We start from the raw sequence: 16,363 nt of genomic DNA on the forward strand, positions 1-16,363 counted from the left end.
TGCAGGCGTGCACAGAGGCCCCTCAAACAGGATTCCCTGCATTCCCTCCCCACCACGCACCCACAGCGCAGCTGCCACACCAGGCCAAGCCTGCTGGAGGACCGCTGTTCCCTCTCCACCTGTCCCTGATCAAGAGTGCACCGCCCACACTGCTGGGTATTTAGTGGGCCTTAGAAGAGCAGCTGGTATTTTCATGGACAAACATTTGCTCTTTTGGGAAGAGTTGAGTGCAAAGGGATGTAGGGTATGCCTTTTCTGTTGTCCTGGAACTGGTGACTAGGATGCAAACTTAAGTCAAAGCAGTTTTTAGAGAGAGCCGCAATATATCTTACCCAAAGATCACTGTTCCCTTACAAAGGCAACACCACCTGGCGGGTGGGGTCCTGGTCCCTCTTTCTGGAGGTTGTGCTTTGCACCCTCCAGCTGGGACAGAGCCCGAAACAGCTCTGAACACGCTCCAACAGGCTTTCCCAGCACAAACTGCCTTTACTTTGAATCTGGCTGAAGGAAGCTGCTGAGAAATCTGGGTAAATCTTCCTGGGTGTAACCATGCCTTTTGTGCTGAATGAAAGAGCGGCTCTCCACATGCTAACAGCTTAGAACTGAATGTGTGTCGAAGCCTTCATGCATGTAGCATGTTGGGAACAGCGTTTCATGGTGAGGGGAACTCTATAACTTACATGTGTATGGGGCAGCCCTCACTCCAACAGGGTTTTCCTGCACAAACTGCCTTTACTTCGAAATTGGCTCTTGCTGAGAAATCTTGGTAAGTGTTCTTAAGTGTAGCCATGCCCATTATGCAGGATGAAAGAGCGGCTCTACACTTTTTCACATCTCAGAGATGAATGTGTGTTGAAGCCGTCATTCATGTAGCGTGTTGGGAACACAGAATTTAGTGGTGAGAACTATGTAAATTACATGTCTATGATGAAGCACTCTCTCGAGCCGGGTATTCCAGTGCATACTGCCTTTATTTCGAAACTGGCTTCTCAGAAGCCTGTGGTCTCCACTGCAGGTCTGTCTCCAAACCCAGGGCCAGCATGGTAACTCTGCTCCCCCTGTCTATTCTGGAAGTTCTAGGTGTCCTCCATGGCCCTTCCACCATTATGTTTTTGGAAAACCCCGCAGATGGAATGGGCCTGAGAACAGGAGAGCTGGATGCCAGAAGCCACTGCCCAGTGTGAGGCTCCTGGGAGGGGCATCACCTCTCCGTGGGCTCTGATCTAACCTCCCCTCTCCCCCACCCCCACCCCTCTCCTCCTGCATTTCCTGATTGATCCCTGGATAATGGTCCATACCAGGAATGACCTGGGAGAGGTTTTATGAGTCTTTAAGTGGAAAAAAAAAAGAAATCTTTAGACAAGTTACTGAAAGTAACTTCCAGCTTTACCGGGAAAGACCTCATTCCAATGTTTAAGGCTAGTTGACAGGGTGTCAAATTGCTTAACCACTCACATCTGAGCAAGTGCTACCTCTCTCTCCAGCTCCCCGCAGCATCCACCTGTGGCAACTTGGCCAAAAGAAGGCAAGAAAGCTCTTTCCCCTCGCCAGCACCAGCGTGGCTTTGGAGTCAGTGGAGGCTGAGAGAAAGAGCCCCGCCCTGAGGTTTGAGGGGCCTCCAGCCACAGCCAGAGGAGCGGGGGTTTTCAGAGTGGCCCAGCAGGGAAACCAGGCAAGGCCACCTGGCCCAAGTCTTCCCTGCCCAGAGAGCCCCATGAACTGCTTTGGGCCACACTCCCCGTTTGGGCCCCCTGCAAAAAGTTACCACGGGAGCCACACCTGAGAAGGCAGAAGGACAGCCCTTTAGCCTGGGGTCCCAGCAGGTGTGTCCTGTGAGACCTGTGGCCACATAAGTTACTTGTCTCTCCAGGTCACTGAAGGGACTGTGCTGGGCATCTTGGTGGTCAGGGACATGGGAACACCTCTAAACTCTGAAGAAGGACAGAGAGACTCTTCCTGGAAGCAAGGATTCCAGGGAGACACCTTGCCCAGAACTGGGGGACTGTGTCCTGAGTAGACCCCTGGGAGGCAATGTGGGGCTGTGGGGTCCTCTTCTGAGAAGGGAGCAGGTGAGTTTTCAGGGGGTGGGGTCCTGCTTTGTCCAGACATGTCCTTGTGTAAGACTCATTTACAAACACCTCCAAGTCCACCTAGGGGTGGCCCCAGAGGTGGGGGTAGAGGAGGAGAGTGAAGGGTGCAGACTTAGGGCCCCCTGAGCCACCCAGGGAGCCAAGGGTCAGTGGGAACATCTTGGGAGTCTAGTGCAGGGGTGGAGGACGAGCACTAAGAACATGCCAAGTCATGCAATAAAGTGACCCATGACCACGAGACACAGGTGGCCGTACACCAAAAGAGGCAGATAGAAATTTAGACCCAGGATCTGAGAACCTTGAGAGGGGCTGGAGGGTCCCAGGAACCCTCAGGAACAGCTCTTCTAGGGGCACAGACATCCCAATACACACATTTCTCATGGAAGCTTTTTGGGGTGCAGAGTGAGTTACCAGGATCCTGAACTTAGTATGGAATCCCACCCCCTTGTTCATCACGGTACCTGGCAATAAATTGCTGTCATTTGTCCCTGGACATGCACAGGGGAGCTGACTGCTGTGGGGGTCACTGCAGGACTAGAATCTTCTGGTGTCTGCTCTGTGACCACAGAAACCCAGGGGGATTTCTCAACGGGAGAACCTGGAGACCATGCCTGCAAGGACCACCCTCATGGGATGGCCAAGGAGCTCGTGGTACCCAGGTCACCAAGTGACGAAGTTGTGAGGTTGCCTGGGGTATCCTGGGGGCATGTAGATTTCTGAGGTCAGCACGTGGGCCCAGCACTGCTGGATGGTCTGCACAAAGAGGGGCCTGCCCTCCTGATGATGGCTCTTAACACCTGCAGGAAAACTGCTCCCAGGGCTCCTGGAGGTCCATATTGAGAGTGTCCTGCCAGCCTTGTGGGGTCACCTTCCCCTGATGCAGAAGCAGACCTCTCTCCCTTGAGGCCCAGGGGACACCTGGCTCAGGTGCCACCTGTGTGCCTTGGACACGCAGAGCCCCAGAGCTCTGGCACAGCCTGGGGTGTGGTGGTGTCCGGGCAAGAAAGGCCCTGGGAAGGGGGTCATTCAAGGGCAGAGGCCACTCTGCAGGGATGCTGGACCTGGCAGCAATGCACTGCTTCAGTACTCCCTTGGGTTGGGTCTCCAACCTGTGGGATGGAAGGGACACTCCTTCCTGCGGTGCAGTCGGGGGAACTAGATCCATCGTCAAGGTCAGCCCTGAAAATGGAGGCTGCGCTACCTCCATTCCTGGAAAGAAAATCAGTCCCCTCCAGTCCAGGTGATTCAGAAAGTCATTCAGCAATATTCGGGGCCTCCACTTTAGGCTTTGAATTAGAGCTGAGCGGCTTAGGAGGCCAGATCCCTGTCCGTGGCTCCAGGAGCAGGCTTTCTGCTGGGGGACAGGATCCTCACAAACACCTGTGTCTTTGTGGGACACTCCCCTCTGACAAGCTGGGAGGCAGGGTGCAGTTGTGGGAAATCGTGTTTACATGAGCAGAGGGCCACCATGTGGTGGGGGCACAGGAGACTGTGAGAATGAGTCCCACAGCCTTTCTGGAATCAAAAAACTGGCAAATGTGAAAAAGTGCATAATTTGTTTTATTGAACAGGCTGCTTATGTACGTTTGGAGGACCAGGTTCAAGGACTCAGCATCCCTCCAGGACAATAGCCTCAAGAGAAGAACAGACAGAGCAGGAGGAGATCTGGGGTTTCTCCCAGGAATGAGGTGGAACAGGGATTTCTGCAGATTTGCAAGGAGTCCCCGACCACTGAGCATGGGGTTACAGCCCCACGAGCCCCTGTCATGTTTGGCTTGGGCTCTGGTTCTGGCCTGCTCATGTATTCTTCCAGCAGAGTTCCAGAAACTCAGAGGGTGGAATTAGAGGGGCTGCGTTTGGAACCTAGTGAGGAGTTGGAGGGTCCTTTATGTTGAGTCCCTTCATCCTAATCACCGTAGCTGAAGCCCAACACCCCCCAGGCCCCCATGGTTGCCGTGGAGGGAGAACAAGCCTGGCAGGCGACCTAGGGGTCCCACTACTGTGTCCTTCCCTTGTCTTCGTTCCCTTTCACCCCGGAAGGTGTGATTGTCTCGTGTCATGGTGGTTTCCACAATGTCCATCCCAGTAATCTCTCTTCTCCATCAGGTGGGGTTCCCAACCCCGCTCAGCCTTCTCTGCATGGATGCTGAAGGACCAGGCCCACCTGAAGTTCTGAGCTCGAGCAGTAAGGTGGAAACAAAGAAACCAATGGAAAAAAGAAGCAAGTGATTGTGGCAAAGCTCCCCACCACAGAGAAGCTGCCCTGAGTGGAAGGGAGAGTGTGGGCATGCCCGTTTGTTTCCTATCTTCCAGTGCTCTTAGCTTTCTTATTGCCTACCTGCATGGTTACAACAAAATGATCTGCAAAACTGAAAATATTTACTCTCTCGCTTTTACAGAAAAGGCTGGCCAGCCCCTGGTCCGGTACCAGGCAAGAGATTGGAGTTCCTTTCCAGTTTGGAAACATCTTGGCAGGCCCAGGTTTGCAAAGGTCTTTAAGAGTAGTTACGGAGTTTTGCTTTTAAACTTTTTTACGGCTGTATATACTTGTGAGATGTGGTTGTGATGTATAATTCTGAGTCGGGATTTTCTCAAACTGTTTCTCACTTCTTATACCAGACATTCCTAAATTCCAAGTGGAACTGCATATTAAGGAAGCCATGGAATTTAGCAAAAGGATACAGATCTCATTTCCTTTTAAGCATCGATGTACCTCCATCATGGCAGTATTTGTTATGTGTTATTGATAGGGGAACTAAGTAGTAAACAGATTAATAGAAAATAGGGGATTTTAGGTACACAGGTTCATCTTTTCAACATTGTTTGTAATATTTGCAGTTTAAGATGACCATTCCTGAGAAACAGGCAGCCTCTTAGAATGAAATAGCATTTCCTCTGAACCATAATTAATTTTTATTTTGTAGACAGCAGGAAGGGTAATAACACGTCACACATTTGGGGACGTCAAAGAGAAAATGTAACTTTCTGGGAGCGCACTCCCCCGCCTCCCCCTGCCCTTTTTACTGTCCCATTCTCCCTGGAAGGCTCTTTCTTATTTTCTGCTCATGGCTCCAGTAACTCTTTCTTCCTCCTTGTTCCTCAGCTGGTAAGGTTAGTTTTCTACTTTGAACAAGCAAACAAGCCAACAGAAGAGAAATTTCACAAGCAACTCCCAGCACATCCGCTCGCCTTCTGATGTCTGTGACCTCACTCTCGGTGCCCCACCGCTCATTAAAAGTGGCATCGAAAGCCAGTTCCTCCAAAAGTCCCCGAGGCCCCATCCCTCCCATCTTCTCTGGGTTGTCACTCCCAAAACCATCCTCTCTTTCACTGCCTCATCTATTTTGTTCTCCTGCTAGTTGGCACCATCAGTATATAAACGTCCATCCTCTTAAACCAACAGCACTCCTTGACCCTAATTCACCCCCACCAATTGCCACCCTGTGTCTTTGCAGCAAATCTTTAAGGAGTTGTTTAAACTCACTGTCTGCATCTTCTCTTGAGCCATCCCCTTTTACACCCATTCTGGCTTTTCGCCTGATCCCTCGCTCTATGGAAACTGCCCTGTCAAGGCCATCAGTGACCCCATGTTGCTAAATATAGTGGTCAATTTTGACTCCTCATCATGCTTGGCCCCTCGGCAGCATTTGACCCAGCTCTTCCATCCCTCCTACCCCGTGTTCCTGCTTCACTCAACCTCCAGCCCATCTCTCTGTCTGTTTCTGCTTTTGGCCTGCTGGCTGGTCCTTTGCCAATGTCTCCTGTTTTTTCCAAACATATACTGTGGGTGTTCCCCAGGGTGGGTTCCTGGGCCTCTCCTCTCTCTCTCTGCTATTCCTTTGGTGGAAGCAACCCAGCCTTGGAAATTGGCATGCCATCAATTTCTCGATTTCTCCAAAATTCCCTGATTTCCCCTTTCCATCTGAGCCTTTATCCCTGAGACTCACATCACATTCTTTTCCTTTCATTCATCTTGCTTTCACATTCATACATATGTTCTACTATGAAATTACTTTTCCAAATTTTGAATCAGTACATATATATCATGTAAAATGCTCAAATATGTATTATTTCCACTAAGATGCTAATTCTACCTTAGAACATTTCTGCACTTCTGTATTTATGTGAATAAAGCGAATAGTATTTCTACAAGCCTCATAGTTAAACACTGTTAGTTTGGGGCTATTATGTAACATGAAATAATGGTACATCAACATAGTCGTTTTTCATTTATTTTTATGTAACACCGAGATGAGGTTTTTGCCCTGAAGACTGGTTTTATTGAAATTTTACCTACGTTACGGACAGTCAGTTTATGTGAAAGCCCTCATTTCTCCCCTTTTTGATATATGCTCCATTTGGCTATATATAACATATAACTTGGCATGAAACAAAATTCCCAAATCATTCACATAATACAATTAATATGTTTAATTATATTTTTTAAATGTTAAAAAGAAAAAGAAAACAGTTTCCTCTACCTATTAGGCACTTCTGTGGCAATATGTAACACACCCCTTAACCATGACATTGAAGAACTGAGCTGATACCAGCCCCTTTCCACCTGCTCAGCCCCACCTTTTCCCATCCCCTTTCCCATCTGGAGAGGACATCCCTCCCATTGTCCAGGCCCAGATGTTGGAACCATGTCCTTTCTCTCTCTTTCTTTTACACTCACAGACAGCAAATCCAGCTTGTTAGAAAATTCTGGATATTCTGTCTTAATTAAATACCTGCTCTCTGCTCCCCGCCCTCCTAAGAGCCACCTTCAGCCTTTCCTGGATACCAATAGCCTTCTGTTTCCATCTTTGCTTTCCTACAATCTCTCATCCACACAGAGTCAGAGGGAGCCTGTAAAAACATACATTGGGGGTGGTGGGTGTTGCTCAGTGGTAGGGCGCATGCTTAGCATGCTTGAGATCCTGGGTTCAATCACCAGCACATTCATTAAAATAAATAAATTACTTCCCCCCAAAAAACACAAACACAAAAGCATAAGTTGGACTACATCACCCCTCCCCTCAAAACTCACTAAACGGGTCACCATGTCATTAGGAGCCAAAGTCGTCACAAAGGCCTCAGGACCCGGCGTGCTCTGCCTCTCTGCCCACACTCTCCCCCTCACTCTGGGGGCCTCTGGCTCCGGCTCTTCCTTCTTCCTCCAGATCTATTCTGCTTCAAGTTCATTACTCCGTGAGATCTGCCAGGATTGCCTTATTCTCTCCTGCCTGCCTCCCACCCCACCGCCATCACCCGAGTTTGCTCATATCACTCTTTTTTAAAAATTTATCCAAACTCTTGCTACCCCAACATGCTGCCTGTTTCCTCTGCTAAAATTCTGAGCCCCCAGTGATGGGGAGTCATGTCTATTTTGTTGACTGATAAAGCCCGAGAGCCTTGGGAACGGTCTAGTTAGGAGATTCCCGTATGTAGTAGGAGCTTATACACATTTGCTGAATGAATGTAGATGCCCTGGTCCAATCCGATGGAGCACTTCTGTGACGTGCTCAAAGAATAACTCTCCTTTCCACCTGAGAGGGGGTGACAACTTCCCTGGTGATTAAAGGCAAGAATTTTTTGCTTTATGCTGTTAACCTTAGGCGGGGAGACTGGGGGATCTTCATATATATTTTTAAATTTGGTTCACTCTGCAGTTGGTCTTTGGTCTCTGTATAATTTTGAGAAACTCTTTATGAGTGATCATTCTTTGATCAGATTGAACAGGTTCCAGGGGGAAGGACCAAGCCTGTCCCATCAGCCATTCTATGTGTCTTGTCCTGGGACCCAGTGGATGCTCAGCATGTAAGTGAACCGACAGGAGTGAGTGAAGAGATGGGAGCATCTCATTATTGTGGCGGATCTCTGTCCAATGCCTTGAGATTTGGGGAAGGGTTTACGAGTGCAGAAGGGAGAGGTCAGGTCCTCTGTGCTTTTCCTGAGTGCCCTGGCCTTACCCATTCCCCCAGCCCCCTCTGGGCAGCCAAGCCAAGGAGCTGGGCCACCAGGGGTTGTGCTGATCAATAATCCACCTTCACCCCAATTCCGGGGGTAGGTACACATGGTTGTAGACACTGGAGTCAGGTCCTTGGAGGAATTCCTCACCGAACTATGTTTTGGACCTTTTATTTTTCTCTAGAACCTCCAGCTGAAGAAGATTGTTTTAGACACATGAAAGTTGAGGACACCTTCTGTCCCCTCGCAACCCAGGTGGGGCTGGGAGTCTGCTGTTTCTATAGCCGGTGGGCTCGTGTTGATTTGGGCATCCCTGTGCCTGAATTCCTGCAGTACACTCGGTGGTAAGGTTGGGGGTGCCTGGCAGGGAGGGAAGCGGGTTGGGAGACTGTACAGCTGGGCTGATGTTAACCTGGGGTGAGCGGGAGCTTGCTGATGCATGGCATCTCGGGGCAGGGAACTCTCCACACTCAAGAGGGGTTCCCACTCCCGCAGGGTCCCTTTGATCAGGGTGCTGGGCTGTCAGGGGACCACAGGGGTCCCAGTGAGGATTAGGGTGCCTTCAGGCAATGGGAAGTGTGGGGTCCAGTGGCAATTGAATTAACTGTGCACCCAAACCCAGCCCCCACCTCTTTCAGCCTGTTTCCTAATCTGCAAAACTGGAATGTTATTAAACATCTCACGGGGTCATTGATGGGCTGGGACAGACTAGACAGTCAGGAGCTGGAATTCCTCTGTCCCCTGATTGTTTGCCTTCTTTCTGACTATTTGCTCTCACAAGCTCAGTCTCTCTGTCTCTCGCTCTTTCACTTCTAAGTGTCTCTCATGCTCTGGTTTCATTTGATTTCCAACCACCGCCCCTCCCCTCCGCCAAACTCCAGATGAGTGAACTTGATTTCTATGTGTCAGTTCCAAATTCCCAGGAAAGATGCTCTGTCACCCTCTGGATCTGCTGTCCAACCCATGAGTTGTGGCCAGAGGAGCGAGTCCTTCTGGGACCAGCAGAGGGTCTCTGCCGAGCCCCCAGCCACCACTGTGGGAGCACATAGCTCTCCGTGGAGGAAGTACTGGCTGTGACCTTGTGTCACTAAGTGTGAATTTATGTCTTCTCTTGAACCACCTTCATCCTCCTAAACAAAGATGAAAATTAAACACTCCCGGGATTTGTGTCATGGAACACTCAGGTTGGGGGCTAATGGGGCTGGAATTTCTGCTGTATTTAAGGGGCTACACTGAATCCCCAACGAGAGCCTACAAAGGGAACAGCACCGGCCCCACCCGGCACTTAGGGCGCTGAGTCTGCGTGACGGTGAGCCAGGCTTCTGACCACAGCTCAGGGGTCTGGTCTGACCAATTAGCCTTTGAAACCAACCAGCTTTGGATTCCTCAATCCCACCCTGAGGTTTTACCTGAACCATCAGCTTCTGTATCTCTGAAGACAGATGCTGAGGACCCTTCACGTAAGCCGTTCGCACAGCCCTGTTCAGGCCTTTGTGCTGCACGGTCTGCCCGGCGAGCTGACCGAGGTTGGTATTTTACTGATGTTAGAAGTAGTCTGGTTTCCCGATGTACTGTTTCACTGAACAAGCAACAGAAGCCACTTCTCACTGATAAAAGCAGAAAAGGGACATAATTAAAAGATACTGGGAGGGTGTGTGGAGTGGCCAGGACCGGAGCCAACCCAGGAGCTGTAGGAGGTGTTAGGGAGCCCCAGGCACCAGGCTGGGAGGGGTGCTACCGGGCCCCCTGCCACCCCAGAAGGGACCCCCCTCCACCCGACCCTCCACCTCACTCACTGCAGGTTCATGTCCCGGCAGGGCCAGGTCACACTGAAGCCACCAGCACACACCTCAGTTGGGGAGCTGGCCCCGTCTGAGCTGCAGGCGTGCCTGGTGTGGGGAGAGGCCCAGTTAGAGGAAGGCAGTTCCCCTACTGTTCCGAGTTAAGGTGCAAGTCAGTGCCCATCACTCAGGAGAGCCAGGCTGGACGGACCTCATTGTGGTGACTAGGCTGTCTGAGTTCACTTATTACTTTCTACGTTTGAAGGCCCTGGAGGGAGAAAAAGTGAAGGTTCTAGTACTTATTTTGTGTTTCCCACGTACCAGGTGTGGTAAACAAGCCACTTCAGACAAGGCCCGGAGCAACCACGTAAATAGGCCACGGAGCAAGTCGTGCAGTCAGGCCTCTGTGGTCCCGAAACCCGTGTCCCCATCGGCTCCATAGTTACCAGTGGAAACTAGGGGGATTTATGGGACTGTGTGCTCCTGTGAGGGCTGGGATATGTGTGTTTAAGTCCACATCTTCAGAAACTCGGCTAGAACCACAGCCACTGATTGCACGGTGGCAGAGGAAGGGAGGATTCCAGCCTCTGGTCCAGCTCGTGTGGAGCTCAGAAGTTCTTCCTCCTGTCCTGAAAATAACACCAAATCTGAGGGAGCTGCAAACCCACTGCTCTTCTTAGATCCCAGAAGACCGAGGGGGAAAGCTGCTTCCAACCCAGAGAGGTTGCAAAGGGAACAGCGGGCAGGCTTGGAGAGTCACAGCTCCCAAGGCAGAACCTGCTTTTGTAAGAACCCCGGGGGCAGGCAGATTTAACAGGTCCCTGAGGCCAGCAGGAGGCTCAGTGTGGGGAAATCAGAGTGTGACAACTCCAGGGGGCCAGTCAGAGGGGCCCCATGCTCTTTTTCATGTATTTTACATCCAGGACCGTGTCCTGTTCTCAGAATGAAGGTCAGAGGATAACTCCTCATGCTTCCTGCCTGGAGAGGAGAAAATAACTGTATTGAAATACACCCAGAACATTCTGTTTCATTGGGGGAAGTTGTTTTTTGTTTGTTTTTTTAATGAGAAATTATTTTACCAGAGCCTAACCAACCTGGGAGAAGGGAAATCCCTTCTGTGTCACCCAAATTGGGGTGGGGGGAAAGAGACACACTTGTGGAGGTCACAGCTCAGGGCACAGGCTCAATGAGAACTAATCACAGGACTGCAGATGCCCTGCTCTGTCCCGCTCCCCCAACACCTTACCTCCATGTCAGTAGGGCCCGTGTGTAATAACAGGAATAATACTAACAGAAGTAAATGTCTCAGGAGTGTCTAGGGAAAACCCAAAGACAGCGGGGAGATGAAAACAAGGACACACAGGCTGTTTTAGCCTCTCACACCAATAGCTGTAGCAAACTACACACAGCCCAGCCCCAGTAGATAAACAGACAACCTCACAGAAGAAATTATTTATTTTGGTTCTCTTACCCAGTGCATTCCATGGTGCATCCTCGCCTAGAATTGAGTGGAAGCAAGTCCATCTCAGAAGGGACATAACTGAAGAGGGATGGCTTCCCAGACTCTGAGGGGCAGAGAGAGCACCAGCCTGGGTTAGAGAAAGGTGAGGGGTGGGGTAGGGTGTGGGCTGCCTTCTTCCCCATATAAGGAACCTTCCTGAGGCCAGCACAGTAGGAGGGAGGGCCATGGGGTGGAAGCAGCCAGACTTCATCCTGAGAACTGTTGGGATGCCTCAAAGGGACCATTCAGGTGCCCAAACTGGGCCCTGATTGAGGGAGCCAGTCGGTCTGACTCAGAGCCCAGGACTGAGGTGGGCTCACAGCAGGCCAGTCTTACTTGGCCGGATCCATTTCACTTCTCCGAAGCCCTGTGTATAACATGAAGCGTGGACGGCCTGGTGAGCACAGCTCTGCCCTCAAGACCGGTTTCAACTCCTCTCTTCCCAGAGAACAGCATCTCTGAACCCGTCCTGGGTGACCTCACAGAGATCACCCTAGTGGCCCAGGCTAGTGACCGGGAACATGTACCTTCCTGCAGGCAACCCCTGACGTCCACTGTTGCATCATATACTGGCAAAGAGTGAGTCACTGTGCATTGGTCTAACAGCAGAGACTCTGCCAAAGGCCCAAGAGGTGGTGTGTGGGACATGCAGGGGTGCAGGAGTGTAAGCAGCGCAAAAGTGTAACTGGTGACAGGGGTGCAGGGGCTGTGGAGGGCGCAGGCATTTCAGGGGATGTGGGGGTGGAGGGATGCAGAATTGCAGAGAGTAGCAGGGGTGCAGAGGTGCAGGGAGTGTAGGGATGCAGGGAGGTGCTCAGGGACCTGGCCAGGATAAGAAGGCAAGTGCACATCCTTGCAGTCAGCCTGACCCCGGTAGGCTATTGCAATGCTTTTGGGCGGCGGCGGCGGCGGTGGCGGTTGGGAGGCTGCCCGGGCAAGCCGATCGATTTCTTCTCTTCCCTGCAGCCTGGCCTGGGGTGGGGCTTGGCCGCCGGAGATTCGCCAGATGTTGCACTCCAGGTAAGCTTGCTCCTGGTAGGTGGGGCGGTTAGGTCAGAGGGCGGTGGCAGCGGCAGAGGGGCGGAGCGGGTCTACCCCTGGTGAACGGGTGGAATAGCTGCCTTGTCCCGGCTGCTGGGCCTGGGAGCGGCCTCTTCTTCCCCAGGTCGCCGGACACTCCTGTCCCACTCAGCTTGCTGAGTGCGGAGTGGGGGCGGGGCCGTTAAGGTGCGGGACCCACGGGGGGAGGGAGGCTGCCGCGGGGGAGCCGATCAATTCGCTCCGCTCTCCCCGGAGGCGGAGCCAGGGGCGGCTTCTGCTGCCCTAGAGGCGGGACGCGGGTCTCCAGATGAACTTGCTCCTGGGAGGCGGCGGCGGAGGCGGCAGGGGCAGGGGATGTGTTCCAGGGAGTTGCTCCATTTCTTCTCTCCCCCACGGCCTGGCTTGGGGGCGACGTCTGCCGCCGGAGATTTGTCTGAGATCCGACTCCAGGTGAGCTTGCTCCTGGGAGATGGGTGCGGTGCGGTCAGGGGGCTGGTAAGGTGGTGGCTGCAGGCATAGGGAGGCTGCCCCGGAGGAGATTGTGGATTAGCTCCATGTCTGCACCGCGTGGCCTGAAGGCGGCCTCTGCTGCTCCAGGTCCCGGGACACCCCTGTCCCACTTTGCCTGCTGGGGGCGGGAGGCAGGGTAGTCAGGGTGCAGGGGTGGCGGTGGTCGGGGGCCTGCAGCGGGGGAGCGGACCATTTGCTCCCATCTTCCCCGCGTCTTGTCCTGGGGGCGGTCGCTGTTGCCCTGTGTTATGAGACGCGTGTATCCTAGTCGGCCTGACCCCGGGAGTTGGACTTGGTACTTTGGGGGTGGTGGCAGCAGCGGCAGGTTTTCCCATGGAACTTGTCCATTTGCTCCCACTTCCCCCCATGGTTTGCCCTGGGGGCGGTCCCTGTTGTCCCAAGTTCGTCGGACGTCCATCTCCAGGTCAGCCTGCTCCCTAGAGAAGGCCACTGTGAGGTCATGGGCAAGAGTGGTGGCTGCTGCGGGGGTAGGGGCTGCCTTGGGGAGCTGGTGGATTGGCTCCCGTCTCCCTGATGGCCTGGTGTGGGAGTGGCCTCTCCTGCCCCAGGTCACCAGACGCACCTGTCCCACTCAGCCTGCTGGGGGAGGGGCGCCCTGGGCGGTGCCTTTAAGGTGCGGGGGTGGCGATGGCGGGGGTAGAAGACCTGCAGCGCGGAGCCTGTCAATTTGCTCTCCTCTTCCCCGTGACCAATCCTGGGGGCGTCCTCTGCTGCCCAAGAAGCCGGATGCCCGTCTCCAGGTCAGCTTGCTCCTGGGAGACGGGCCCGATGTGGTCGAGGGGCAGAGGCAGTTGCGACGGCCGGCTGCCCCGCCTAATGGGGCCACTTCTTCTCCTCTCCCCTGACCTGGCCTGGGGACGTCCTCTCTGGCGCAAGATTCGCCTGACACCCCACACCTGGTCTGATTGCTCCAGGAAGGTGGGCGCGGTGAGATCAGGAGGTGGAGAGGACAGGGGCTGCCCCTGGAGAGCTGGAGGATAAGCTCCAATCTCTCTGCAGGCCTGACGTGGGGGCAGCCTCTGCTGCCCCTCGTTCCCAGGTCACACTTCTCCGGGTCATATTTCCCCGGGGTTGCGGTAGGGTGCGGGGGCGTCGGGGTGTTGGCGGGGGTATGGAGCCTGCCGCTCGGGAGCTGGGGGTTTAGCTCCCATCTTTTCCGCAGATTGGCCTGAGGGCAGCCTCTGTTGCTCCAGGTCGCAAAGCAATTTCTCTGACAGCTTAGCCACCGGAGGTGGGCAGGATGGGCTGAGAGGGCTGAGGCATGCGCCAAGGCAGCGACGGAGGGGGCTGTCCCTGGCCAGCTGGTCAATTTTTTCCCGTCTCAACCTTTGCTGCCGCAGTTTCGCAGAACGCCCTTCTCCAGTTTATTCTTCTCCAGGGAGGTGGGCGCAGTGCATGCAGCCCGAGGTCTGGGCTCTCCCTTGGGAGGGGCAGAACTCTCTTGTTCTCCTTTGTCTTTATTCTTCAGCGAAGTGGTTACTGGACGCAATTCTTAATTCTGAGAAAGTGTAGCCTGTGTTATGGAAGAGCTGCTGGACAGTGAGGTTTCTGGGTGGATTTTCACATCAGCTGATGCCCCAGGCAGGCAGGAAAGCTATTACTCAGAGCTTCTTAGTCTGGGGTTGGGGATGGCCCCGCCATCCTCACCATGCTTTTTAAAAATGTGTTACTCCCCTCTTTTTCCTAGGTGACATTTTAGGTTATTGGGTCTCAGATTGCTGACACACTCATCCCTGTTCTCAGACATCTTTTAAACTTGGGTGAAGTGATAAGTAGGGGAAGATGATTTACTGAAAGGTAAGAATACTTAAATTCGCATTAAAGCTACATTCTGTCAATCTTTCTAAAATGATTTTCCTCTGATTCTAAATCCACGACCTAGTGAATGTTGTACTCCTGTGTAAATTATTGATCTTCACATCACATTTGTTGAGTGGTCAACGAGATTTGTTAATTAGATTATTCCTGAAAGGAAAAGTTCAGGCTTTTCAGAATTCCTTGTCTGATGTCACCCAGGCAGTCACAGTAGAAGACAGAGCTGATATAAAAATCCCTCAGCTGCCTGAACTGCAAAGCTTCTGGGATTACTGATCCCTGAAATGCAGGTGACTCTTGATGATAATCTGGGGGATGGTTTAAATGATCAGATTCTTCCAGTCCTATAAATGGGTTCCGTGGCCCCAGCCCCGGGAGAACTGGACATAAGGGCCATATCGTGTGTGGTGGGATGGGAAGGCAAGGTGTAAGAGCTGGAATCACTGAGATTCCACACTCGCTAAACACAGACTCCAGAGCCTAATTGTTGTCAGGTTCTGTTCTGGATTTGAGAGTGTGTTCATACATGATTCTTGCCCTTCTGGAGTCACTGCCTGGGTGGAAGTAACCTTTACATAGATCTGTGGAGGATGACATTTAAGTAGATGGGCTGTTATGGTTCTCAATGTGCCCAGGCTTGCTCTTCCAGGCACTCGTGGGACTAACGCGAGTCATGTTATTCACTCATTCACTGATTTATTACCCTTGAATTGATCACTCGTCCCACAGTAAGTGAAACAAGGTAACAGGAAGCTGAGTTTTGTCCCCTCTCCTATCACTGATTGTTTTTCAGTCGGGCGCCCTGCGTATGCATTGTGAAACGGTGGTATTTCGTGCCCAATGGGGCAGCACTGTCAGTTCTGAGAATCAGGGGAGACACATGGGTAGGACAGCACCCTGACACACATGGCACCCCCCATCCCATGAGACAGAATTGTCGATGCTCAGGTGACCCGATGTAGACTGCGGTGCTAAACCTGAGCATGTTTAGTTATCCTGGTGGCTATGAAAATACAGACTACCAGTCGCTACCTCTGGAGACTCTGAGGGTGTGCACCCCAGAATTCTGCATTTTAAGAAGCACTTTAACGAATCCTGATGAAGAGATCTGAGTGTCCCACGGAGAAACACTGGTGTGCGAGGCACCAATATTGAGGATTCTCAGGGAACGATGTCTTTTTAGGATGGTCCATGGGCCCTCACTTTAGACTTTTGCCTTGGGTTTAATTGTATGTGTTCAGAAGTGATGTCTTTCGATTCCAGTGCATGTCAGCATGCTCTGTGCAGGGATTTACTCTCAGTAGATGGCAAAAACTATGATTCTTCAGGTCACCGAGCTACACTGTGAACGATATTTTATTTTGGTTTTCTTTGTAGCAATGCAGAGTCTCCCGAGAAGAGATTTAGACTCAACAGCTTTGTGTCAGACTTTGGAAGACCGCTGCTGCCCAAGGTGTTCTCTGGCAGTGCAATGACGAATCTAGGTCCCTCTTTCACTGCTACATCAATGAAGTGGACCACTTGGACAAGGCCAAAGCTGGTATCCCTACCATAGCCCTTTACAGTGTTATTCGGCTCCAGGAAGCCATCAGATGCAGCAGGTGGCCAGAGGAGGAGCCGAACAGACTCATGAAATGTGACATCCCCAACTT

At 52.2% G+C, this 16,363-nt stretch overlaps 2 long non-coding RNA genes across 2 annotated transcripts; both read left to right on the plus strand.

The window, feature by feature from the left end:
- The first annotated feature begins 1,356 nt into the window (after positions 1 to 1,356).
- LOC140690724 (uncharacterized) lies at positions 1,357 to 12,773 on the plus strand. Its single transcript, XR_012066000.1, has 13 exons — positions 1,357 to 1,605; positions 1,871 to 2,069; positions 3,662 to 3,778; positions 4,197 to 4,383; positions 4,490 to 4,571; positions 7,806 to 7,892; positions 8,227 to 8,386; positions 9,267 to 9,351; positions 9,481 to 9,568; positions 11,299 to 11,427; positions 11,771 to 11,903; positions 12,291 to 12,344; positions 12,621 to 12,773. It is a non-coding gene; the product is annotated as an uncharacterized lncRNA (long non-coding RNA).
- Positions 12,774 to 13,547: 774 nt separating this feature from the next.
- Positions 13,548 to 16,363, plus strand: LOC140690727 (uncharacterized). The gene is made up of 3 exons (XR_012066003.1): positions 13,548 to 13,636; positions 14,584 to 14,693; positions 16,089 to 16,363. It is a non-coding gene; the product is annotated as an uncharacterized lncRNA (long non-coding RNA).

Source organism: Vicugna pacos, chromosome 31, assembly GCF_048564905.1.
Source record: "Vicugna pacos chromosome 31, VicPac4, whole genome shotgun sequence".
Classification (NCBI taxonomy): Eukaryota; Metazoa; Chordata; class Mammalia; order Artiodactyla; family Camelidae; genus Vicugna; species Vicugna pacos.